Source organism: Tachypleus tridentatus, chromosome 3 (assembly GCF_004210375.1).
Source record: "Tachypleus tridentatus isolate NWPU-2018 chromosome 3, ASM421037v1, whole genome shotgun sequence".
NCBI lineage: Eukaryota > Metazoa > Arthropoda > Merostomata > Xiphosura > Limulidae > Tachypleus > Tachypleus tridentatus.
In genome coordinates, this window is record NC_134827.1 from 327,305 (window position 1) to 347,466 (window position 20,162).

The 20,162-nt window shown below is 32.5% G+C and overlaps 1 long non-coding RNA gene across 1 annotated transcript; it reads left to right on the forward strand.

Moving 5' to 3' along the window:
- Positions 1 to 788: 788 nt before the first annotated feature.
- On the forward strand, positions 789 to 17,117 carry LOC143246178 (uncharacterized). Its single transcript, XR_013025832.1, has 2 exons — positions 789 to 1,014; positions 16,523 to 17,117. It is a non-coding gene; the product is annotated as an uncharacterized LOC143246178 (long non-coding RNA).
- Positions 17,118 to 20,162: the final 3,045 nt, after the last annotated feature.

The window sequence follows — 20,162 nt, forward strand, 5'->3', positions numbered from 1 at the left end:
TCTTATCATATATTTTAGACTACAATTCATAGAAAGTGGCTTTTACTGCAGTACGATCATACAATGTTATAAAATAATAATTTTTAACCATAAGAATTTTGATTGGTAAGATAAACAATGACAAAATTAATGTTGCATTTATTCTTGACATTGAGAAATGCAATAACTTGTAAGATGAACAGAAAAGTAAACCATCTTAAAGCAGATTCTTCTTGGTTATGTACACACTTTTTTTTTCTGAATGAAAATCTTGCATATTAATTATTGCTGGATGTACATGTGAAAAAGCAAAGTCATTCATTTCATGAATAATTTAATATCTACAAAAGTTATATTAAACAGTGTTGTCTTTTTGTATATATTCAACAAAACTTGAAAGAATGCAAACTGTTCCTACTTTCTCCTATTATTAGACAAACAGTTAAATATGAAATGTTATGAGAGAAAAATTCTCTAAGAACAAACTTATGATTTCAGATCTTATACACATAAATTTTGTTGCTAATTTTATATTTGTATATATTACTTTTGAAAATTATCCTATTCAGTTCCTAATGTAATTGAAAACAAAATGCTTTCCTGTAACCTAAAACATCTTTTGTGGACTCATCTTCCAAATATCCATTAAATAGATATATATAAGCTGTATTGAATTTAGGTTATTGTTTTGTGGGTGAATACAAGAGGTTGTTTGGCCCTCTGCCAAGGTGTACAAATTTAGCTTTCTTAAAGGACAGTTCTTTAACCTTTTAAGTAATACTTCAGATAACATAGGAGCTGAAAAGAACTACAATTTGCAGTTAAATGGTATACATGTGTGAACATGTGGTAAACATACTTTCCTTTGTTACAGTTGTTTGTTCAATGATGGTACCATAATAGGAGAAAGAATTGTGTCTTCTTCTGGTCAGAAACAAGTATTAAGTCATGGCAATTGTTGGAAGTGGTCGTAAGAGAGTTACTACAAAATTGTATTCTGCAGAGGATCAAGCCTTAGATCAGATTGCTCGTGAGGTATTCAAACTAATGATACTTGTTTTGTTCAAATACTTTTTTTAACTTTATTTTGTTAGGTTAACATAGCTGAGTTACAGGAGCTTTGTGTTGTATTTCTATGTGTATTATAGTTCTTTATTGTTACAAATTTTTTACATATTTTATTGATAGTTTTTTGAATTTGTTAGACTTTAATGCTAAATTGCTCTCCATAAATTAAAATGTTTAACATAATAACCTAAAGGACTTTGATGTTTAGAACTTTATTTGTGGATCCACATTCTAAAATGTGTGGTAGATTATCTATAAATGTTATTGTAATTTTGATATAATTGTGTCATATTTCTAAAGTTTTCTTGTAATATTATGGTATTAATATTTTGCTTCATATAAATATTACTGTAAATTTCAATTATTTCAGATATCATACCAATGTTGAGTTTTTGTAGATTGTTATTGAAACAGGTTTAAATGCATTATTCTCATAGTTTCATGTAAATGAGGTGATGAAACATTTTTTTTACATCAACAAGAGGTATATGGGTGTGAAACAAATTGTATGTTTCAGATCTAACTAAGGTCATCAACATCTAGTAAAAGAATCTACTAGTTATAAGAAATATTATACGAGCATAAAGAACAAAGTATGACATAAAATTATGAATTTTGTGAGAATATAAGTGGTGTTTGTTGTTATGAATCTGTCAGCATTAAGTAGGTTATGCATAATCAATATTTTTATTTTTACTCAAGTTAAAGTTCTTTGTTATTTTGAGTTATACTATTTTCTTTGGTCAACACTTTCAAAAGTAATATTATATTAAGTGGACTATAGGTAGTTACTGTGATATTTCCCATTATATCTAGATATTAACTATCTTTTGTACAGTATCTTTTTTTTCAGTTCTTCTATCTGTACATTGTGACCTGTAGAGCTTTGGCCTACAGGATAGTTCAAGAAACATATTTGTATAATGTACGTTGTTGTGAATGAATTAATGTGTTTAAGTGCTTTAAAATTATGTAAAATGTATACACATAGAAACTTTAGAATTATTGATTTTATTTAAAATTATTAAAATTGTTATCAGTAGACATTCTAAGAAAGATACATGTGAAGATTTGTAGACTTTCAATGATCTGATTAGAGTTACTTTCATCCTAAAGTTTCCTTTGATGGACATAAATGTACTTAACATAATTAGCACTGGGGCATTAGACATAGTCAATTATACAGGTAGTTTTGTATACATAAGATGACTGCTAGTCCTTTCCATAAAACAGTCATCCACAGCTTAACTGGAATTTTTTCTAGGTCATGACCATTGTAGTTATTATTCAAACTGGTTTTCTTTGTAAGTTCTTGAGTGGGTGGCATTACTCCTACTTGTTGTTTATCAGGATTATGTATATTGAAAACACATGCTGTTTTCTTTTGCCAGGAGCTGTTTTACCAGGGTAAATCATTGCAGCTCAAATATTAAGCACAGAAAGGTAAAGAAAAAATAAGGTAGTTTGCTGTTTAGTATATTTGTATATGGTATTCTCTGTATTGAAACTTGATAAAATACTTTTAAATGTGCCACATGTAAAAAAAATAAAAGGTGGTTAGAAAATAATTTGTATCTTGTAAAATAAAGTAGAAATGGCTACAATAACTTTCCCTGTAGCAGTTAAATCAGAATAATTAACCTGGCTATTAGAAACCATGTTGCTGGTATATATTTCCAGAATTGTAAATTTTTTTGTTATAATTACTAAATTATTGACTGCTGTTGGGATACTTGTTGTCTGTAATAATGTACAATATACACGCACCAAATATTCAAAAATAAAATACTGTTATTATCGCTATTAATCTCAATTTTTATTTTTTCAAAAATGTAAAATATGAGCTTTACCAGTGGTAAACAATGTAAAACAAATAATTAATTTGAGGGCAGAAATATGTTTATAATAAATTATAATGTTTTCTGAAAGTTGCATCATTACCACAGTGTCGAAGTTACTTTATGCTATCCAAGAATGATAGGTAGTGTAGATAAGGATTTATCATTTTGAAGGGAAAAAAAAAAGCATTTTGTATTAAGGCTCAATTTTTTTTAATAAAAAATGATAGTAACATTAAAAAAAGTAAATAGGAATTGACAAAATAATAAGTGGAGCTTGGCTATGCTTTCTTTAAGTTTACAGAATTTTTATAATAAAAGTTCCCATACCAAAAATTATGTCTTCAGCATCTTGTGCTGGAGTAAACTAATATATAAGTAGACCTTCCATTACAATAAGTAAAGATTAGCATAGCTATTTTGTTTTATGGCTTAGTCCATAAATAGCAGGCAAATGTTAGTTATAACCATTTTTAAACAGTAGTATGGAAATGATGGACTATTAAAAAATAAAATCAAGATATTTTGATTTTTTTCTATAATTTATGACTATTGAATACACTAAGAATAAGCTCAGAAAAAGAAAAATTATACTTTGTGATAAAAATATTGTGTAAATTTAAATGTAGATGATGCATTATGTATATTTATTTATAACTATTCTGTGAGTGAATATTTGGTTATGGTTACTACAAGACTTAACTATGTAATGAATCCCAAGTAATTATTTTTAAACTTAGAACTAAAATTAGTTATGGCTAAGATTGATACCAGCATTTTTTACTCTTTTTTTTCTTAAAGTACTGTGAACTAGGTTTATTTTGAGATATTGTAGGACTTATCTTTTCTAAAGGAAAGGTGGTATTACTTCACAGATCTTTTGTGGTATTTGTATTATATTCTCTAACAGTTTCAAATATAGTAGCACAAAACTTGATAGTTAGAGTTACTACTTCAACAAAGAACTTAACCAGATATTTACTGCAGTTGTTGTTGATTCTTATTTTGTAAAAAATATTTTCCCAAATATTACAAATAGAAATGATTGGGCCTTTTTCCATTTGATTTCCCTGCAGTTTTTTGTGTTTTTTAAGTAATCTGTTATTATTCTATTGAAAAAAAGAATGCAATTAGAAGCTTTGTATTGTGAAAGTATTATTTTGATTAATATTGCAAAGTATACAATTTTAGAGACCAAGAATAATGCATAAAACTCAGTATGTGACATTCGAGGAAATCCTTTGTACAAGTTAGTAGCCCTTTAGAGATTTTTCAAGTTGTGTGGAAATTGCATTTCATATTTTACTTTTTTATTCATACAAAAAGGTTTATTGAATTCTGAGGTGGTTTAAGGTATATGAAAAAACTGAACTAAAAGATATGTAAGATAACAATGTAGATTTAGAAATTGTAAAACAATACAGTATGTATTTTTTTTTTCTAGTTGAAAACAACCCAAGATTCTAAGATTAGATAAAAATAGATATATAAAGAAGAAGAGTGAAAGATTAGTGGTTATTTTAATGTGGTTTAAATCTTGTTAAAACGTGTCCATTTTATTATTACATCTGGAATCTAGAATATAATATGCCATGAAAACTACTTAAAGCTTAGTTTTTATTAAAAGTAAGCTTGACTATAGAAGCAGTATAATTGGAAACTTGTTGTCTAGTAATCTCCAAATTTTGGATGCCTCAAGACACTTGCATTTAAAAGTGATTATAGAAAAAGAAGTTCTGATGAAATTATTAGATACTATTGGGGTAGTATTGATTTATTAATATGTAGGTAAATGTTTTGAATGTATATTTTTGGAAAAGTTTTATTTAAAATGTAACAGTATTCAAGTATCTATAGTATATTACTGTGTGAATACTGCTGTATATAAGTAAGTTTATTTGATAGTTTTTCATGTTTTGCAGTGTGCACCTGTTAGTCCTATATGTTAATTTGTTTGTGTTTGTTGTGCAATGCAGCTCAACAGATTATCTGTACTCTGTGCACAGGAAGGATCAGAACTGAATTTTAGCATTGTAAGCTTTACCTTTTACCTCTGAACTACCAGCTAACAAAATATTTTAGAAAACATGGTTATACAAATATTCTAATTGAATCACTTTATTGTGGTTTAATTTAATTTCATAGAAGTTGAAGTTTTCTGTTTTTGGAAAATAAATGTATATATAGAATTTCAAAAACAGATAAAAAAAATTGTGTTATTCTGGTTGTCAGCCTCTTCTAAATGTATCTAAGAAAGTTATCTAGTCATTGCTGTTTAGAGATTTGTTTATGTCTATGTTTTTTGTTAGTTAGCTTAAAACAAAATAATTAGGATCATCAGTTTGTTTGCAAGGGTTTCTCCCTAAGATTGTGAATGAAGAATACTTCCTTTAGATCATTACATGGCAGACATGGCTTGCTTCTTTATCTCTAAAACATAGTTATCCGTGACATTTCATAACTTTTCATCATGAAAATCATCTGTTAGAAATTTACACGTTACTAAAACGTCTTGGTAGAAACGATCCTGATTGGTGTATTACAGTATTCCCTTGTGACTGTGAATCAGAGTTTTGGTACGAAATCTGGTTTGCACTCTTGTAACATTTTCGTTTTTCAACAGCAAACAAGCATTCTCTTTTGCTTACTATAGTCGCATAACTACGAAAGTATAAATTCAATGATGCTTTAATACATTTTCTTAGAAGGTTGGCAAGACATTTAATTTCAGTTGCACAAAAAATACTTATAGCATGCATCGTTTTTTTGCTTGTAAAAATTTCAAGAAATGTAACTGGTTTCATTGGGGATGAACTACCACTTTGTTTGTCGAGTTTAAATGCTAACTTTTGTCAGCAGCTGATGAAATTAAGACTATTGTGATGTGCGGGAACCATTTCTTTGGACGTACATCAATTGAGTAGCACATAAAGAGGAAACGTTTTGAAGTTCACGCTACCTTGTTTTCGTGTAGTAGTAACTTAAAGTTATTACATGAATTATTGCTAACCTTTCTACGACACTGTAGCTGTTAATATGATACTTTTTCTGTACCGATTGTATACCACTATTCATGTAGGAGAATGGTAGGATTTAAACAAAATTTAATGAGTGCATTTTGGACATTTTTTTTATAATTCAATAAATGGGACTATGGTTAAAATATTTTAGACAGGAATGGAACAACAGGAAGCAATGGAACAACTTGCTGTTCCTTACTTCCGGAATTACCGAATTTTTAAGGTAAGATCATATGTAATTGCTTTTTTTTTAACGAAGAACATTTAATAATCTAATTGAAGTTGTATGCTTAACAAAACAATGTGGGACTAGTACCTGAAATGAAAGTTTAATCTTTTTTGTATTGATTGTAGACTTTAAAATTTTTTATCCAACAAAGAGTAATACCACAGAAAGGGTGGATAATGATTATTGAAAAGCACAGTAACTGGTTCACATGATGTAGTTTTAATGACATTGACCCAACTGTGACTGAAATATAGAAAACAGTGATCTGGTGTTCGAGGAGAAAAATGTACCTGCAGTGAAAAAAGTAATTTGTATCATAAATAAAATACTTGAGAGAATCAAACACAAAATCTATTAAGTCAGAAAACAGCTTAAAATAAGTAAACCTTTTTTTTTATTGTTTATCAAAAAGGTGGCACAACGTTTCGACCAGACGTATGTTTTTATGCTTACGGTTTATATTTACTGGTCATCGTGTAAAAGTTGGAGCGACATCTGGAATTTTTTGGTAATTGTTATTGTTATGTTTCATACTTTTTGTTTGGCCCTCATGGCCAGGTGGTTAAGGCACTCGACTCGTAATCTGAGGGCCGCTGGTTCGAATTCCCGTCACACCAAACATGCTCGCCTTTTCAGCCGTGGGGGCGTTACAATGTGACGATCAGTCCCACTATTTGTTGGTAAAAGACTAATCCAAGAGTTGGCGATGGGTGGTGATGACTAGCTGCCTTTCCCCTGCTAAATTAGGGGACAAATATTTCCGAACTTTATTGAAAAAAACGCCACTTGATATGTGTTTCAGATATGTAGAGATATTTTTGTTTCTAATATAGAATATTTTCAATAAAAATATTGCCGTTATTGTTTCACAGAGAAATGCTAGTAATACGTAATGTTGATTTTAAGATTGAGTATACAAAAAAAGTCGAGATTCATGGGTAGAAAAAAGTGCTTATAAATAGCAAAATATATTTTTACAATGATACAATTGTCTATCTTATCCTTTCTTCTCATCCCTAGGCTTTTGATTATGTCGTCAGCGTGTCCCACAGAGGACTTACAATGCTAAAATAAGGAGTTCGAGTACCCTCGGTGAACACAGCAAATAGCAAAGGCACTTTAGGCCATAATCCCCCCCTCCAGTGGACTTCTGACTGCCTTCAGAAGGAAGTAACGTTCAACATGATGTGAAAAATAATAGGAAGTCATAATTAGACTTGATGCTTTGTATATATATTTTTAAACTGTGTTTTAATCACAACAGGTATGGGAAAGCACACATCTCTTAAAAAAAGCAGTACTGAATAAGTACTTTTAATACCCAAGTACGGTATTATAAGTTTTTAACTTGTAGTTGTGCGAATAACTAATCATACTATAATGGAACTCTTGCTTATATGATACTGGAAAACCTTTTTTTATTACTCTATTTGCAATTCCCAACTTCGTGAATTTTGTATCCTGTGCTCATGTAGATTTGCAATAGGGGTCACCTTTTCCCCATTTTGCCTCCGTTTCTCATCACGGAGAACTTTACATTTCTCCATTCTCAGGGTGCAGATATGACGTCATGATACCTCACACGCGGATCTGATTCACTGGCGCCATCTTTATAAACATAATCGTATTCTCTGTTGTATGTCTATATAAATACTTCGTAAGATCTGCATGGATCTTCACAAAATTAATATGGAGATTTATTAGGTCCATGGGGAAATGCATACAAATTTTCAGTTTTGCAGTTTGAGGTTTTAATGAGTAATTTTGTGTTGTTTGTTTTAACATTACTTAGTCTCTTGATGGATCTTCACCAAATTCGGCGTGAAGATTTGTAGGCCCATGAGGAGATACGAGGTCTGTTCAAAAATACGCGGACTGACGTCATAAAACAAAATGTACTTTATTTAGAAGTTACAGGTCTGGGAACCCTTCAAAGTACTCTCCTCCCCAACGCACACACGTATCCCAACGGTGTTTCCACTTGTTGAAACAGTTCTGGTACGCTTCTTTTGTAATGTCCTCCAGCTCCTTCGTCGCATTTGCCTTAATCTCGGGAATCGTCTCAAATCTTCTTCCTTTCAAGGGTCTTTTGAGTTTGGGGAACAAGAAAAAATCGCAAGGAGCAAGGTCAGGTGAGTAGGGGGTGGGGAAGAACAGTGATCGAGTGTTTGGCCAAAAACTCACGAGTTCTGAGGGCCGAATTTCGCAGCAACGCGGTGCATCTTCAATTTTTCGGTCAAAATCTCGTAACGAGATCCAACTGATATCCTACACTCTTCAGCAAGCTCCCTGACAGTCAGACGTCGATTTGCCCGCACCAGGGTGTTGATTTTGTCGACGTGTGGGTCGTCAGTTGACGTGGAAGGACGTCCAGGACGCTCATCATCTTCAATGGACTGTCGACCATTCTTAAAACGTTCATGCCACTTGAAACATGCCGTACGCTTCATAGCAACATCACTGTAAGCCGTGTTAAGCATAGCAAAAGTTTCAGTCGCAGATTTTCCAAGTTTAACACAAAATTTCACAGCAAGTCGTTGCTTCTTCAGGTCATTCATTCTGAAATCCGCCAAACGAAAAAATCGCACTTCACTTAAAACCGCGTAGCTAATACACAAATGAAGATATCTGCAATCGAGAAATGGCGTCGTAATCAGCTGATCTGTGCAAACCTAGCGACACCAAGCGGATTCCCCTGGAACCAACTGGAGTCGCGCAATTCAAACAGTCCGCGTATTTTTTGAACAGCCCTCGTACATGAAAACTTACGGTTTCACATTTTGTTTTAATGTTTTTTATAGGCGTTTTGTTTTATAATTAGATATAAAGGAAATAACTTTTCACGTTTCAAGATAATTTTTAATTCATCGTGAATTTACATAACTTTCATCCAGGGTAAGGGTATCCCAGCTAGTTGTGTTAAAACTTTGAAATTGTGATATATCTTAAAGACAAATGTTACACACAAAATGTAAAGGGGTAAGTATTTAAATATGTTTAAAAGATGCACCAGAACGTAGTTAAAAATTCAGTATGTTTTATTCATATTTAACCTGCCGTTATGTGTTTTCGTGCGTTTTCTAGTTACTTCTCACCCCGTTAACACGGTACTTACCTTTTATCTGTTGACTTGATTATTCACTGGTTTCTGGTTGTTCCAGTTTTGTTTATTGCATAATTGTGTGGTGACGTCACATGCTGGAGGTCAAAGCAATAACTAGATTGACCATCAGTAGGCAAATGGTAAAGAAGATATTTCATCAGTACATCTCAAGGCTCAGAAAGCACAGCTCGTTTGAACCTTTTATTTAATTTACCAGGATTGCAAACAACGCCATTAGACATTTATAGTCTTTTCACATGTGGCAAGTCTATAGCAGTAATTGATAGGTTCATGTAGAAACAGGTAAGGATGAATGACATACGGTATGCGACAATCTAATGGTCGAGTACGAAAGTCTGCGTATTATTTTAGGCATAGTGTGTGGACGAACAGAGTTTATTGTTCTTTCTAGAGTTGTTCGTTATATCTGCCGTCGAAAGAGACGTAGGTTGTTTTCACCTTTGTGTGTTTGCCAGCAAGATTTGTCGAAAACGGCTGAATGGATGTGGACGAATATAAATTGAGACTATGACCCAACTTAGAAATGGTTAGTCTTTGGATGGTCAAGGTCACAGCAAGGTCGCTAAAGTTCAAAACTTTCTATCTGTTAAAAAGGAACCAATTTTTCAGGCTATTCTTGCTCTGTAACTTAATCCAAAGGTTATCAGATTTTGATGGAACTTAGTGGACATGGGTAGAATGATACTTCCAAAAATGGACGGTGTTTGTTCATACCAACAGGCATACGGACACCTTTTTTATGTTTTCAAAATTCGAATATGATCAGTGCTGCATAGCGAAGGTGTGCGTTCTGCCAGCTCGACGCGAGTACAACGGATTTTCAACGCTAAAATCAGGGATTCGATACCCCTTGGTGGGCTCAGCAGATAGTCTAATGTGCCTTTGCTATGAGAAAAACACAAAAATATATGCGTTCTGCTGAGTGCCCCTTTAGCTAGTTTACCATGTTATGGAACGTTTTTACTGACTGCTTCGTATAGAAGTTGGTTTGTTGTTACATGATAGCTTTTTCACTTGGAAGCCTAAATATTGGGTTTTTATGTCATAATTTTTCAATACGTGAGTGGTACATATAGTATTTACATATGGCAAGCTTAAGGAAAATACAATCAAAAGTGTAATTTCTTATAACTTCAAAATTTCCTAAAGTATTGTAGGAAAATGGTTCTTAGCGAATATCATTATAAACAATGATATGCGCGATAAATTTTTTGTAATAAGGTTTGCTGCTTCTAAACCCAACCTCCTACGCTGGGACAGCGGTAAGTTTATGGATTTACAATGCCAAAATCAGGGGTTCGTTCCCCCTCGGTGAACACAGCAGATAGCCTGATGTGGCTTTTGCTGTAAGAAAACACACTCTAAACCCGAAGCCACCATCAATAATGCAGTGAAATTCGTTATAGACTGCGGAACTTAGAAGGAGCACTGGGGAGACGTTTTCCTAATTTTTTGAGCTGGTAACGAAGTGCTTTAAATGGGGAAGGAAGAGTTGTGTATAAGTATCAGGGGAGAGCCACTGCTTCAACTTTGAGTTCAATGGTCAAAGTTTACGTAGCCAATGCCCAAATTTCAAATTTGTTCCGCCACCTGTGGAATCCGTAATTTGTAATTATATCTTATGGATAAAAAAGAAATAAGGAACTCCCTAAGTTATGTAATTTGTTGTTCTTTGTGTAATACTCCTGTTGTTTCTTAGCAACGCTTTCTTTTTCTGAAATATTAAAAACAACAGGATTGGTTAGTTTACGATTTTTTTGATTGAGCCAATAGTTACGTGTGAAAACTCCCCAGATGTTAAAAGATTTCAGTGTGCGCACACTACATAACTATCATACAGAAGAATTATTTTTATCGGAGAAATAAAGTAACCATTCATAATTTAAAAAGTTATTCATCAAGTGAAAACTATTTCAGTTGTGTTAATGATGGTGTTTGGTAAAACTATTTGGTTCTAATATAATGTTTTGCTTAGGTATATGCCTTAACCTCAAGAAAATCATTGGATAACTTAGTCGTGTTGACACTCATATATAAAGAGGTGAAAAGGAAATAATACCTTTAACATCCACTAGGGAATTTTACGAAAATATTGCATATTTACTGCTGATTCCAACCTCAAGCTTCAAAAAATCACCGTAAAAATGACGTTAAAGTGACCCATTGTTACTTTGTATCAAATCTCAACCTTTGAAAAGGCACCATAAGAGTGATGTCAAAGTGACCCGTAATTCTTGATGACGAGAAACCCATTTGAAATAAAAATGTATCTCAGAACGGCTGGTGTGGGTATTAACACTTATTGATAAGGAGAAAACAATGTTTCGACTTTCCTAGGTCATCTTCAGGTTAAGAAAGGAAAAAAAAAAACTTGTAAGAAAACACAACATTTCAGTAAAAAATGGAAACTAAATTTAAAGAACACAAAAAACACCTTCACACGTTTTTAAACACTGCAAATCAAATAAACACAACATAACCATAGAAAACACACAGATGTGAAGCAGCAAAACAAATATAAACAAACGCAAGATCAAAGAAGCCCTACTTATACGGCAACTAAAACCAAAATTAAATCAATATAAAGGAAGACCTTTATACCTATACTAATTAATAACTTAACATCCACTTGCAACGTCCCCTACAATCCCGTACCCATTTATACTCTCGTTCCTAAGACGAGTCCGTTAATGGTCACATTCAAACTCTCTTTCTTAACCTGAAGATGACCTAGAAGGTCGAAACGTTGTTTTCTCCTTATTAATAAAAGTGTTAATACCCATACCAGCCGTTCTAAGATACAAATGGTCCGTAGTTAGATCAAACTTCAAAGTGACACAGAAATTACTTTTCTTTTTAACTTTTCTCATCGATTTGAAACCATAGAACCTACTTGCCCCATCTATGGTGGAGCTACGTAACCTGTTTTATGTTACTTGTGTATATTTCGTGTTTTACGAACATAGAGTAGCAGGTATATTTGAGATTATCTTTGCGTTAAGAGTCAGTATTTTTTCGATGGTGAGAAAAATTCAGTTTTTGTGCGTAAATTGCTGCCAAGCTACACTAAGATGGAAAACCTCTCTCTTTTTTTATTTTCGTTGTTTGGCTATTACCTATTCTTCAAGTTAAGTGAACGGTGATCTAAAAAAAATATAAATGTTATGAACCCAGATATGGATATTTTATCAAGCGTAAAACAAGCATAAAAACTAAGATAACTAATACTTAATACGTACGTGGTTTTGAGTTCGTTTTTACCTCACAATAGAGTAACCTAAATTAACTTAAATATACGAATAATGTTTTGGCATTTCGTTGTATTCATTACTAGATATTATACAGCGTGGCAACATTTTAATTATTGCATGCAGGTGTTAAAAATATCTTAGGTTTCACCATAAATGAAATTGAAAAAAGAATCTGTGACGTAGATACCTAATGCTACGGATTGGAGTTTCGCCTGTTCAGCTTTTATCAGTATATCTTGGCTCAACAGATTCTCTTTTCAGTTTCACTTCAGGTGATAAATGAAAAGACGACTTTAACACACACATATACAATCAATAATTAATGTATGTATGAATTGGATGATGAAAGATGCTGAAAACAGTCTGTTATTTGTAAGAAACAACTGAAATACTTTGTTTTGAATAAGTTCGTTTATTTTTGTTGTTTTTGTTATTGTGATATACAAGGGCGCGGATTGTTCTTGTGGTAGAACTCTTGATTTTGGAGCTGACAAACCAGGTTCGAATCCATGAAATACCAAAAAATATTCCACGCACTTTAAGCTGTGGATACGTAATAAGAATAAATTCAGCCCTTTGATAAGTACTGAAATTCAATAGCGTTTGTGGAACAAACACTTCTTGAAAAGTGTTTAGCAATCATTGTGAAAATTCGGTTATTTTTATGTTTGTTTATTTGATTACGTTTAGGACCAATCTCCTAAAATACGTTAACGTGATATGTCATTGCCAACTATATTTTATGCGTGAAACTGTTGATGTGTTATACAGATTTTGAAATCACGTGAGCCTCACTGTCTTTTGCTAATAACGTGTAGTTGCACTAACAAATAGAAGTCGGCCAGTGGCTATGTTTACGTTTGATGTTTAAAGTTTGATGACTGGTACTCACTTTTTCACTGAACTGTTTGCTTCATGAAGTCATTAAGATGGATTGTAACAATAGGAATAGTTAAACGGGTGTAATTCTGTCTATGAGAGAACTTTAGTGCTATTGTGAGGACAAATGGTCTCTGTCAAGTATACACATCGGGTACAATAAATCACAAAGTACTTGTAAATATGCATCTTCAAACCTGTTTATTTGTATGAATGAGTGTGCCCTGCAAGTTAGCATGTTGAGTTGAACATTAGAACAGTCAAGGTTCAAACCCGCATCAAGTCACTGTCTACATTCTGAATTTAAAAAATATCTGTATGAACAGGAAATACCGGTCAGTGACTGCACCCTACCTCACCCATCTTCGATTCAGCAGTTAAATATTTGGAACAGCTTGGCCTAAATTTTGGAATGATTCAAAGTTTAGGAAAACAAAAATGATATATTTAAACTTTAGTATATTGAAACAAATTGAAGTGACAGTTCTGTCAATGTAGATACGTATAAGAGTGTTTAAAAAGTAAAATATCTGGTAAAATTGTGCTACTGGTATTCTTTCGGAAACGATTTAGTTTTGTCTTGTATATTGCACAGACGAAGCTTAGCCTTAGGGTGTGTGCGTGTGTATGTGTTATGATTTAATGTTACATGGAATATATGTTGATTTTAATATTACAAGATGTACACTATTTGAAAATGATTACAATACTTTCAGAAAAACAAGCAAATTTGAAGTTCATTGAATCTCAATCTATTGTTCCATGCACACGCACGTATACAGGAGGTTTATTAGACATATTGTTTATTTCAAGGGAGTGTTTAAACAAATTTTTATTGGGCTGTTGGTGTTTTAATTGCGTACGAAAGTGAAAATTTAAGAAGTAATGAGATTCCGATCGTATCTAGTATTCTGTTTACGCAACTGTAGTGAAATATACGAATTCTAAGTAGTGTTTCTTTCCGACGGTTTCCTTTTCCATAGGGCTTGTCATGGCGAGGTGTTTAGAGCGCTGGACTCGTAATCTGAGGCTCGCGGTTTCGAATCCCAGTCACACAAGAGATATTGATTAATGGATTTTAACATCCACACACATGAAGTGATTCGAATTCTTCCTTGTGTGTTGATTCTAATGAGAAATTTTGCTTTCAGTATTTGACACCAAAACAAACAAAACCATAGTTAAAATTGTATATTATTATCACTTAAACATTAAACATTTATTTTTACCTTTACTTTCTCAAAGACCCGGCATGGCCAAGTGGTTAAGGCACTCGACTCGTAATCTTAGGGTCACGGTTTCGAATCCCAGTCACACCAAACATGCTCGCCCTTTCAGCCATGAGGGCGTTATAATGTGACGGTAAATCCAACTATTCGTTCATAAAAGAGTAGCCCAAGAGTTGGCGGTGGTTGATGATGACTAGCTACCTTCCCTCTAGTCTTACACTAATACATTATGGACGGTTAGCGCAGATAGCTCTCGTGTAGCTTTGCGCGAAATTAAAAATTATAAAAACACTTTTCCAGAGGACGCGGCTAATGAGATAAAAAAAATGTTCAATGTCTTGTGTGTGTCGTAGTTGTAGAGATGTCAGAATTTTGTATAATATATTTGAAATACTACGATAAACATTTTTTGTCAAATTCAACAAATTAAGAAGAAAAAAAACGTGGTGGTCGAGAGAGAGGAAAATAATGTCCAGAGGAATATCAAGTGATTTTCGTAACTCAGGAAGAATGGCTTGTCTTCTTCTTATTGTTAAATTCTCGCTAATTGTTGAAAGTAATTTTAGCATTGCCCTTAGCAATGAAAACTGCGTATGTTAAAACAATTATTATTAGAAATTGTTACTATTAGATCAGACAGTACTTTAATACATTCTAGCATCTCGTTGATTCGACCACCAAAATGCATGTTATGTTTGGTCATCTTTTCATAATTACAGTTCATAATTTACTCACGTATGCATACTTTTCTGAAATTAATTCTACCCACTCTCTTTTGTACTGAATATATAATTTTGGAGTATTGACAAAGTACAAAGTATTTGGGCGTGTATAATAAAAGTGATCCACTTGTTAGGCCTAGCTGGGCCGGTTTGCATTTTAAAAAAGTTGGTGCAACATAAATTAAAATAGCCCCAGTAAATTTTGTTATTGCAGTAAAAATTGAAAACTTAAATACAGTAAGTATTTCGTCGTGGTGATTATTCAGAATTAATCTAGAAAACAAAACATAGAAACATGATCGTAGTTTATTAATTTTGACTGCTTATTTTACGTTCGTATTTGGAGGTGGTTATCATAGTTCAGTGTACGATCATAAATTGATTTTTTTTAATTACACTGCTTCTTAAATATAAACATATGAAGAAATACTGTCCTGCAGAATAATTCTTTACAGTTCCTGTTTCAAAATAATTATACCTGTAAAGTGGATAACTATATAATTAATAGAAATTTAATTATTATTTTTTTTTACTTTTAATCTTTATGGTTGCCTTTAAAATGCTTATGATATTTTATACACTTAAAACACTTTCATTATTATTTTTCTCTAAGGAAAAGAGAGCTTCTTATAAGAACGTATTATCAACTGAAGGTGTTCTAATAGCTCTTGTTCGATATCAATAAGGTTAAGAGTGAACGAACCATAATACTAATCCATGGGAACAACTACATGTTTTACTGGTTTGATCGCATCCATGGATCCACAGGTTCTCAGTAATAAGTGTTATCATTTTAACTATCACAAGTGTATGTGAACGAGTATATATGCTCCCATATAGCACAGCGGCATGTCTGTGGACTCGCACCGCTAAAAACTGAGTTTTAATATCAATGGGATGTAGAGCCTTGATAACCCATTGAGTAACTTTTGCTTCTAAACAAACAAACGAGTGTGTGTTTAAATAAATATTATATATTTATACTCGGTTAATTAGCTAGACCTTAACGCCACAGTTAATAACAACAAATATATTTACGTATATCTACATATACAGATTATAAATATATGCCTCATTAATGAACTTATCTTAATTTAATAGTTCTAATAATGATTTTTACTATACATTGATAAAAGAAAACTAAGGAATAGTAATATTTAGAATTTTCGATTTTCCTTTTTAGTCATTCCAAAGTACTTTCACTTTGTGGAGGAAAAGCAGCTAGTCATCACCACCCACTGCCAACTCTTGAGGCTCCTCTTTTATTAACGAATAGTGGGACTGACCGTAACATTGTAATGCCCCCTCAGCTGAACGGGCGGGCATTTTGGTGTAACGGGGATTTGAACCTGGGATCCTGAGATTACAAGCCGAGCGCCCAAACCACCTGGCCATACCGGGGCTCTAACAGAGTGTGGAAACATTTTTTTTTTTTTTACTCTAAGAATCCCTTGTGTTTATTTTCTAAACATCATCAACATTCTGAACGATCTTAGATGTTAGTCACAGAAGGTGCTCGACCTTTCGACTATAAGTGTGACGTCAATCTCATTTTTCGTGGTAAATGGCAGCCCAAAAAGTAACGGTTGGTGGCGTTGACTAACTGCCTTCCATCTAGAATGTTATTTCAAAGACGGCTTGAGTAGCTTTGCGAGAAATTCAACGAAACAAAGCAAGAATTCTCAATTTTTAAACATTTTTGTTGTCATCTCCATTTCCACAATTATTTCTTGTACTATATAGATTTGGAATATTAAAGTTCGCCATTTACACAATTATTTTAGTTCTATGTAGATTTATAATTTTAAAGTTCACCATTTCCACGACTTAAGTTTGTAATTATTACACAGTAATGTTTCAGAATTAATGTTCTTTTTCAACCAACAACGACACCTTTTTTATTTTTGTTATTATTGTGTACTAAGTAAAATGAGAAGTAGAATAAAAAGCCACATTAATATATGAATTAACCTATCGAGCCATTGTTTGACCAAAAGCAACTTTAATGTTTCTATTCGTTGAAATAGTTTGATCTTGAAATTCTTTATTTTGCTGTATAGAGGTATAGAAGGTATTAAATAATGTGCTTAATAATATCACGTATAAAATTCATAGTTACTCAACATTATGTGATTGGAAAGAAATAAAAAAGCTTCTGCTAGCAGTGAAACAAGTCTCATAACTTGAAAGATGTGATTGGTGGAAGAACTTTGTTAATCAGTTTTTGATAGTCACATAGTTCCCCACTGTTGGATAGTTTATGATACAAATACACGACTGTTTGGTTAATATTTAAATAAAAATTCTTCTGACTGAGTATGGCCAAAATTAAGACGTTTTGTACTTGTCTAACTGACGTGAATATTGATTGAGTGGAACTGGTTTTGAACTTTTATTTTCTTGAAAGAATAAAAAACTAAATTACGATATTTTGACATAAATATTATAATATTAAGCTCTTAGCAGCTAGTGTTGTATAAATACTAAAGGTGTCTTTAGATTGGTATTTAATTTGGTTTGGGGGATTCTTAAGCCCCCAAAGTGCTGGAAATATATTTAACTTATATGAAGTAAGTTAAGACGCATTGTATATATTTTTTCATAAATTAAAATAGTTTACAGGATTCGTCTTCTAACCGTAAATCTTCGATACTGGAACTTGTATGAGTTAATACATATCAGTGTTAGACTTTCTTAAATAATTTAAGATTAGATGTAGGAAAGTGAGATAATGTATCTACAGCTTTAGTGTTTGACCTGTATATTTTATTGGTATACTTAAAAGTTTAATCGGATTGTATATTATAATATTTTACTTTGTATTAAGAAATAACAGATACTTGTGAAAGACGTCTAATTTATCAAGAATTAAGGGATGGCATTGCATTAAAAACGATATGTAATGTTAAAGCTGCTGTTAGGGTATTTCATAAGGTTGTGGTATGAGTTTAAAAGTTGGTTTCAGAACTGTTGTAGAACTCCTTACAGATAATTATTGTACCAAATAAGTAAAAGCATAATTTAAGTGAAAAAAAACAGCCTTATTGAATTATAAAGTATGGTGAAACTGTATGCATGTCTCTTTCAAGGTTCAATGAACACTAATGTAAGAACAAAAGCATCATTAAAAATCAGGAGGACGAGGAGAAGGGAAAAGTTTAGCACTTTCTACCGAAACCAGTCAGTTTAAAATAACTTAAAGAATGAAATTTACAAAAAACAAACACGCTAGTTTTATCATCAAGATGCCCAACTGTTAAAAGTTTATTGAGATGACATAGTGTGATACCAGTAGTACTAACCGTAACTTATTTTTAGCCTAGCCAATTTTCTTTTACCATTACACGTACAGGGGGTTATCTTTGGTTAAACAAGTTAATTCCACGGTATTTCTACAGGTTGTAATCCATTGAACAATATTGCACTAGTTGTAGCTTTGCGCGAAATTCAAAACAAACAATTGTTGAGATGACATACGGTGTTTATAATGATTGTACATGTTACTACACGTATGCTCTTGTTGAGTGTTTTACAAGTTCTGTAGTTTGTCATTTGGAATCTTGACGTGAATTTACTGGTAACAAAACTATTTTTTCAATTCCATTGGTTCTAATTTATTGGTATAACTTTATATCTCTCTGTCTCAACTGTCGCATATTTACTTGACAGGTTTACCAGTTTTTCAACTCATAAACTGATTTTATTAGTTAGAGATATTTCTCTTTACAGTGAGCAACACATCTGGACGAAAATATCGACCACTTTTGTTTTACAGAATCCTGTTCACTGTATGAACTGAAATACAAATCTATTTCAGTATTCACATGTTTAGATATTTTTGAGGCAGTATATGATATTCGTGTATTAGATTTACCTTAAGTTTAACAATTGACACTGTTTATATGGGAGTAACTTCATCACGTACACCGGATGTATTGAATGGCCATCTATCTACTTACACAGCCTTAGCTTCTATACGTCGCATGTGACGGTTATGTTATTTTCGTCCTTCAATTGAATAGAACAATGTTATCACCTTCAGTTCTTATGACTATACTGTTTAGCTGTAATTAGCCTGATAGAGGTATTAAGTTAAAGCTAAAATATGAGGCACTGGTGTAAATTCTTTGTTAAAATTTCGGTGTAATATTTTACTAGAAAATTTATAGTAATTGTTCATGCCAGACCCGTACACAGACTGTTTAGAAGGGGTGGTTCGAATTCATAAGATCAAAAGCCAACACTCATTGTGCGAACCACAATCATCTGCAAAGTATGATAATGCTGTGGGGTCTGGGGCATACCACCCAGAAAATATATTAAAAAATATAGGTGGTATGATATTAAATCTGGAAGCAAGTTTGCATGAAATTTAGCTTAAACAATTACATGGCTGTTCGTATAATACCCGTAAGCATCCAATGAAAAGTCCACAAATCAGTCATTCTGTTGGAACATGCATGAGGAGCAAGACTTAAATTAGCACATATACGTATGTTTTAAAATAATAAAGTACTGCATTATCTAAGTGCAGAGTAGGTATTAATTATTAAATTATATGTACATTAATGGTGTATTAGCTATTCGAGTCATTGACTATCATATACGTACATGAGTGCATCACTGAAATAACATGTAAGCATGCTCCATTCTTCTGGGGTGCTATTACATAAATAACTCACGTGTAGTTTCAATGCCATAATGATTATGTACTAAAACTAGAACAATCGGTCTTTCTTCAGTTTGTATACACTTAAGGCGAATAGCAGATGCTAAGCGTTCACTTGAACTTAGTAACAAAGAGTTTTAGTAACATAAAGATA